This window comes from Zea mays, chromosome 7, assembly GCF_902167145.1.
Source record: "Zea mays cultivar B73 chromosome 7, Zm-B73-REFERENCE-NAM-5.0, whole genome shotgun sequence".
Lineage (NCBI taxonomy): Eukaryota > Viridiplantae > Streptophyta > Magnoliopsida > Poales > Poaceae > Zea > Zea mays.
The window spans coordinates 110,186,183-110,193,941 of NC_050102.1; the positions used below are offsets into that span (position 1 = coordinate 110,186,183).

The 7,759-nt window shown below is 51.0% G+C and overlaps 1 long non-coding RNA gene across 1 annotated transcript; it reads left to right on the top strand.

Annotated features, from left to right (window-relative positions):
• Positions 1 to 390: 390 nt before the first annotated feature.
• LOC100278521 (uncharacterized) lies at positions 391 to 1,907 on the top strand. The gene has a single exon (NR_157179.2). It is a non-coding gene; the product is annotated as an uncharacterized lncRNA (long non-coding RNA).
• Positions 1,908 to 7,759: the final 5,852 nt, after the last annotated feature.

The window sequence follows — 7,759 nt, forward strand, 5'->3', positions numbered from 1 at the left end:
GGTCGTCAAGATAATTTGCATCCACACTATATTTTTTCATTCTGCGACTTCACATTAAATAGTTAGCTGCAAAAACAGCTAACAGGTTCACTAGGAGTAGAATTATCTTTATCTAGGATTCCATGCATCATTATGTTGAATGAAATGTTGAAAGTCTTTGTTGGGAATAGCAGCTGGATTAAATAGTTGTATGTAGATATGCAAAAGGAAGAGTTAAAATCATACACTTTGAAGACAGAGTACATGTGTTATGTATATGCATTAAACTGACCTTGCTCTCTCTCTCTCTCTCTCATGGCAAAAATATGATCAGTTAAGACAGTTTATTCCAGCGATCGAAATTAGTTGTCAGGCCTATATAACCATCTCTTGTGTCACTTTGCAAACAATAAGTATTCGTAAATTATTAGGAACACAAACCTGTAGTAGAGTTCTCCCTCACATCCACCAGGGCAAGCAACAACTGATGGCAGACAGAATTGATGCCACAAGACTATTCACTGTTCTGCTACACTTGTGTATAAGTTGAATATTAGTCCACTGCTTTTGTGTTTGCATACAATAGTTCATTAGCAAGGAATGATGAATCAATTAGATGCGTGAAGTTTTCTTATGAACATAACTTTTATATATTCTTCTGACCTGGCATGTCATTGCTTAATATTCTGCTGCACTATAGGGCTGCTATTTTAATTTATGCTAGACTTCCTCGGACGCCCTTTATCTTCATTTTTTTTGCTCTTGAGTTTTACCATTGACATGCCTTCTGCTACATTCTTTGGGTGTTGTCCTAGTTTTATTGTCAGCATCATGTACATATTCGTTCCATTTTTTCATGCCACATATCTACTCTGTATTGGGGCTTATGTGTTGAATGTTACAGAGCTCTTTGTTTAGGTAGATGAACTTAATTGCATCCAGTCCATGTACCCAACGGTGTAGAACTTCGCACCAGATTCTTCCAGTGCACAAAGTTTAGATGAACTTGCTTATAGCACTTATTCGTTTGTTGATTGAATCCAATATTTGTAGCTGTAGTTGATTAAAGAAAGGTGACCAGCGACATATAGTGAATTTGCTTTGGTCAGGAACAGTGCATGTAGAACTTATCAGATATCTATAACACCTATGACAAAATGCCTCTGTTACCTATATGATACATTCCCCTTAATAAAAAGTCGAGTCATATGCCTCTGTTCTTCAATTTCTCATGTGAATCTTCTGATTCAGCCTAAGATTCGGTTCTCTTTTTCTTTATTTTGTTTCATGTTTCTTTTGGTTCATATGGATTTGTGTAGTGCAACTATTGAAACGGACAGCACACAAGCTCCAATTTCTCAGGGTGAGTTTGCTTGTAGCACTTATTTGTTTAGTGATTGGATCCTAGATTTGTCAGTCAAGTCATCAGACCTGGGGCTGCTACATGTTCACTTAGTGAAGAATCATCTAGATTAAACTTAGATTATAATTCTTTTTGTGCTTTACAAGGGAGCTTAGACTGCAAGGTTCTTAAATTAGTTGTTGGAAGTAATATTTTCTTTCAATAGAATAGCAATGGCATCCTTTCAGTCCTAGCGCTTGGAACTATGTGCAAGTGAACATGTAAATCACGACCAAAGACCATCCCTGGCCCTGATTGACACTTTATTCGGTCATCCAAACTCGACTGCAACATCATAAAATTAGAAGGCATAATTAATGCATTTTAGTGTGAACTGGTACCGGAAGCTCACAGTATGTTCTCGTCCAGTTCAGCTATGCCAGCTACAGTATACATATGTGTTACTTTCTATAATAAAGAATATTTCTGACTGTAGTGCTTTTCTGCAACGTCATAAAATTAGAAGGCATAGTATATGATTTGACATTGTTAATTGTCCACAAAACAATAGTGTTTTTCTTTCTCAGATCTGACCGTATTGTCATATGCACACTGCTGTATGCCATCTTAATTTGTGTTGCCTGGGAACTAATAGTAATGTTTCTAAATCTGTTTTCTTTTTATAGCAACCAAATTTTTTTTGCTCTTATTGCTTTACCGAGAACTTAGATAACATGTATTTTTATGAATAAGTATAGACTATGGCATTGTCATGTTGTCTGAACTATTTTTATTCTGTCTAAACACTATTTAGACGGTCTAAACAGTAATCATTGCGCACTACCATTTTATTAAATATTTTGTATACTGATTTGTTTGTTTTTGTTCTGCTCTCCATAGGTTTTCTTTCTGAAAAGGGACTGTTAACACTTTCCATAAGGCTCCTTTTCATTTACCAGGTAAACCTAAAATGCACGGTTATGTTTATGCTTTATAGTTTCTTTACTGATATCAATAGCACTTAATCAGTCACAACAGTAACAACTTGTTATGGTGTGATGTGGTGCTTTAAATGCATTCTAAATTGTCTAGGGATAAAAAATCGAAGCAGTTTCATACCATGATAATGTCCAACGATTTGACGCTTTACTCCAACAAGAAAATACATATACATTGCTTGGAGTGGCGTTCAGTGCAAATTGGGGGGCGTGGCAATTTCAGAATATTGGGCATAGTGTAGAATTGACATTGGCAACAAATACGGATGTACAGCCATTCAACATGCCTATTCAGTTCCCTCCATATCCTAAACATCTTATACATTTTGTGAGGTGCTGCAACAACCTCACAAGACGTTTGTAGGTAACGACCAGTCGTTCTATATAGTTTATACTTGTACAGACTCAACTCTTTAAATTTATAAAATTCAACTGACATCATGTTAATTCCTTAGACGTTATTGGCATATTTATTCATCTGGGTCCATTAGATCATGTCGGTGGAAGGCCATACAGAGAGGCCATATTAATGGATTTCAGATCACTGATTTATAACTATGAATTATTTTTTAAAACATTTTGAAAATTTTTTAAGTATTATTCAAACAATCAAAGCTTTATTTTTAGGTGGGATATAATCGTCTTGGGGATATTTCCTGACCTCTTGCAACGAAATGCTCTACGATGGGTGTTAGCTAGATATAATAATAGCATAATCATTGGAACTATGCTGCGGCGTAACAAGCTACACAGTAATTTCTCCTTTAGTGTGGACGTGCAGTTGTTGCTTCACACTGATATTTTTGGCTGTTTGTGAACCTGTTTGTTTGACAAGTCTGTAAACCTACTATGGAAAATGTATGTCAATCTTGGTGTGCTTGAGAACTATGTGAACCGTCTGACAACAACTGGTATAATGGTGAAATTTGAAATTGAACTAAACTATGGGTGTTTATAGTTAAGTTCACAATTGTTGTTTGATAATGTATATGTCGGCGTTTCGACCCCGGGGGGTCCCTGGACCGACGAGTAAATTGTCGCTGCGTGTCCCAGCCCAGATGGGTCGGCGCGAGACGGAGCACAAGGGGGAACAATAAGGGGAACCACGACCTCGTGTTGTCCTGCGCCTAGGGCGGATGTGCTTGCAATAGGAGGTTACAAGCGTTCGCGAGGGAGAGAGAGAGAGCCTGTGCGCCAGTCCGTCCTCCCGCGCGGCCACCCTTCGTACGAGGGCCCTGGACCTTCCTTTTATAGATGTAAGGAGAAGGCCCAGGTGTACAATGGGGGTGTAGCAATGTGCTAACGTGTCTAGCAGAGGGAAGCCAGAGTCCTATGTACATGCCGACGTGGTTGTCGGAGAGGTTTTGGCGCCCTGTTCATATGACGTCGTGGCCGTCGGAGGAGCGCTTGAGCCCTGTAGGAGCACAGCCGTCGGAGCTGTCGAGTCCTTGCTGACGTCTCCTTGCTTCCGTAGGGGGCTGAAAACTGCCGTCGTCATGGAGCACGCGGGGTGCCATCATTACTTGTTTTACCGGGGCGAGCTAGATGGGACGCCGGTCTTGTTCCCCGTAGCCTGAGCTAGCTAGGGGTAGGGTAATGATGGCCCCCTGCGACGTGGTCGGTCCGAGCCCAAGGTCAGGTGAGGCGGAGGCTCCTCCGAGGTCGAGGCTAAGTCCGAGCCCTGGGGTCGGACGAGGCGGAGACCGTCGTCCGAGGTCGAGGTTGAGTCCGAGCCCTGGGGTCGGGCTAGGCGGAGACCGTCGTCCGAGGTCGAGGTTGAGTCCGAGCCCTGGGGTCGGGCGAGGCGGAGATCGTCTTCCGTGGTCGAGGTTGAGCTCGAGCCCTGGGGTCGGGCGAGGCGGAGTCCGAGCCCTAGGGTCGGGCGAGGCGGAGATCGTCTTCCGTGGTCGAGGTTGAGCCCGAGCCCTGGGGTCGGGCGAGGCGGAGCTTCCTATGGCGCCTGAGGCCGGACTTGGCGGCTGTCAGCCTCACCCTGACGGGTGGCACATCAGTCGAAGCAGCGCAGGCGGCGCTGTTTTCCTGTCAGGTCAGCCAGTGGAGGGGCGAAGTGACTGCGGTCACTTCGGCTCTGTCGACTGAAGAGCGTGAGTCAGGATAAGGTATCGGGCGATCCTTGCATTGAATGCTCCTGCGATCCGGTCGGCTGGCGAGGCGATCTTGGCCAAGGTTGCTTCTCCGCGAAGCCTGCCTGAGCTGGGCCTCGGGCGAGTCGGAGGTGCGCCCGTTGCTTGAGGAGGCCCTCGGGCGAGGCGTGAATCTGCCTGGGTCTGCTGTTTCTGCCCGAGGCTGGGCTCGGGCGAGGCGAGATCGTGTCCCTTGAGCGGACAGAGCTTTGTCATGTGTTGCGCCCATCAGGCCTTTGCAGCTTTGTGCTGATGGTGTTTACCAGCCGAGTTTAAGAGTCTTGGGGGTACCCCTAATTATGGTCCCCGACAGTAGCCCCCGAGCCTCAAAGGGAGTGTGGGTACTCGCTTGGTGGCTTTGTCGCACTTTTTTGCAAGGGGACCGACCTGTCTCGGTTGCATTTTGTTCCGGTGGGTGCGCGCGAGCGCACCCGCCGGGTGTAGCCCCCGAGGCCTCGGAGGAGTGGTTTGACTCCTTCGAGGTCTTAACGCCTTTCGTGATGCCTCGACCGGTCTGATTGTTCCCTCATGCGAACTGGTCGTAGCTCGGGTGCATAGTCAGGTTCCGAGTTCTCGGGATGGTATGTTGACGCCGTCAATGGTTTGGCCGGAGCCGGGTTTGCGAGAGCAGCCCCCGAGCCTCCGCACAGAGCGAGAAGACGGTCAAGGACTGACTCGGCTTTTTTCATACGCCCCTTCGTCGCCTTTCCGCAAGGAGGAGGGGGGAAAGCGCCATGTTGCCCTCGGAGGGCACCGAACATGGTGTCTCCAGTGAGTTGCTAACGGGTGATCCGAGTGGATGCCCATGCCCCGTTCGATAAGGGTCGGCTGGTGGCCCAGAGGCGCGCTCCAAAAGTACTTGCATGTGATTTGCCGGACCCGGTCCCGTTTGATAGGGTCCGAGGGCTCGATGCCTCCCTCTGATGGGATTCCGTTACAGAATCGCTCCTGCTGGTCTCGGAAATGTCCTAGGGTACCTCGGGAGCGTAGCCCGAGCCTCGACCATGTATCGGACGTACCCAGAGTCATCCCTCGCTCTGCGTGTTCTGACTTCTGAGGCGGCTGTCGAACCCTTCGGGGGGCCAGCCTGTGAACCCCTGATCAGTAGTGGGCGCGGAGCCCGAGTGGCCTGAGGCAGCTATCGAACCCTTCCGAGGGGCCAGCCTTCGAACCTCTGACCAGTAGTGGGCGCGGAGCCCGAGTGCTCTGAGGCGGTTGTCGAAACCCTTTCGAGGGGCCAGCCTTTGAACCTCTGATCAGTAGGAGGGCTCGGGGCCCGCTTCCTTCACGGAGAAGGATCCCTTTCGGAGTATCCCCTTTCCCGGTCCCTGTAGCAAGAGAGAGAAAGGGGAAGAGAAAAAGGATACGAAATTGAACGATGTGGCGCACCTTTTTTGACGCGGTCATTATGGCGGAGGTGAATCGTCGCCCGCTTCGCCTGCCAAAGGTGTCGCCTGCCCTGCCGCGGAGTTAATGCGACGGGACGAGTGGTTCGCGGGGCTGTCGTTGTGCATGCGCGAGTCGTTCGAGGAATGGAACACGGGCGCGTCGTCTTCACGCCGTGGGAGAGGGTTCTCTCGCTGTCCCAGGAGGGGACGTGAGCCTGCAGACGTTTTGACTGCCGCTTCCGCCCGCCTGCCACCGCCATTATTGTCGGCCCACTTTTGGCCTATCGACCGTCGCGCCTTCTCCCGCGGCTGACTGACCCGTGACCGATGTGCTCGGTTGGCACTGTTGGGCCATGCGCAGGGTCACCTCGAGTCGCGGCACCGGTTCCGCAGTCGAGAAGGCGCGGTACTGGCGCAAGTGGCGGTGCAGTTTCTCGCACGTAGTAACCGGCACGTCGGTTACATGACGTGTGGGCCTGGGCCTCCATGTCGGACGCGTCGAAGTCGAAAGGGTGCATCCCCTTGGTGCAGTTGCATGCCGCCTGCATGGCGGTCCGCCCTTTCGCCCGCTGGTTTGGGCGAAGATGGAGGAGCGCTTGTGACCGCTGGGCAGTTACGCGCTCCGTGCATGGCGGTTTGGCTTCTTCTGTCCTGGGCCAGCTCGCATGACGCATGGGACCCAGCCCTCGTATCGTAGGGGGAGGACCTTGGAGCGTGTTGGTGAAGACTTAGTCCGCGACGCCTGAGGACGCAAGTGGGGAGAGTCGCCTTTAAAAGGGGGCGACCCCCTTGGATGGCAGCCATGCCTTCGCACTCCCCTCATGCATCGCGTCCTTCCATCTTCCGAGCCCCCGGATGGGGAGCGCCCGCGTTGCTTTCGTCTTGCTGTCGTTGGAAGAGCGCAACTTCGCGGAAGTTGGTACCTTTCATCCATCGCTCGGCTTCAAGGATTTTCATCAGGCAGCCCGGCTGCATCCCCTCGCCGATTGTCACCGAAGACGGTGACCACCAGTTTGATGGTGGGGAGAAGCAAGCCGGGTTGCGACCTCTGCCCCGCCCTCAGCTTCAAGGATCTTCATCATCCTTGCTGGGGAGGAGGGCGAGGCGAGCCGGGGCCTGCCTTCGCGTGGGCTGGCGTCCCGCTTCTTCCTCCGGCTTCTGGGGGTGGAAACCATCCTCTAGCTCTGCGGAGGAGGCGCCCTCCAGCCGTGCCGGGGAAGGCGAACTGCTGCTGCCCAATCTAGGGTGCAGCATTTCGTCCTTTGTTCGGGCGACTGTGGCCAGCCGCACCAGGGGGTCTCACAACACGTCGTACGCCGCGAGGGTGATACTCGTGTTCTGGGACGGTCCCATTCTCGTTTTCGTGGCGAGGACGGGAGTGAGGACCTGCCGGTGCGCTTTGGGGCGACCGGCGCCCACTGGTGCGGTGTTGGTGGGCAGGTGGACGCCGCCGCCGGTGCTGAGGTGATGGCAGCTGGAGAAAGCTTCTCCGCCGACAAGACCGTCAGCGCCACCCGCGGGCCGACCTCCGGCTCTTTGGCTTTAATGTCTGGTTCTCGTCCCTCGAGTGGGGACACGAACGAGAGCCTTCCAGCGGTAGCGTCCGTCCTAGGACCATCGCTGCTGCTGTAGAGGTCGCTGGCGAGTCACCCGGAGTTTGTCGTCCCGCAGGCTCTCCGATGTGGAGGTTGTTCATACCCACGGGAGTGGAACTGGAGTTCCGTTTGTAATGGCACTTTGAGTGCTGGTGTCTGTTCATTGCGGCTGTCGGGGCCTGAACATCGAGGTATTTGAGCGCAATACCGTGTTTCTTCCTCATTTCGAGCAGCAGGACTCGCCTTTCGGCTAGCTGAACCGCTTAACCAAGTGTGAGTTGCCCTGTGCGGAAGGTGACGAGTGAGGTATCCG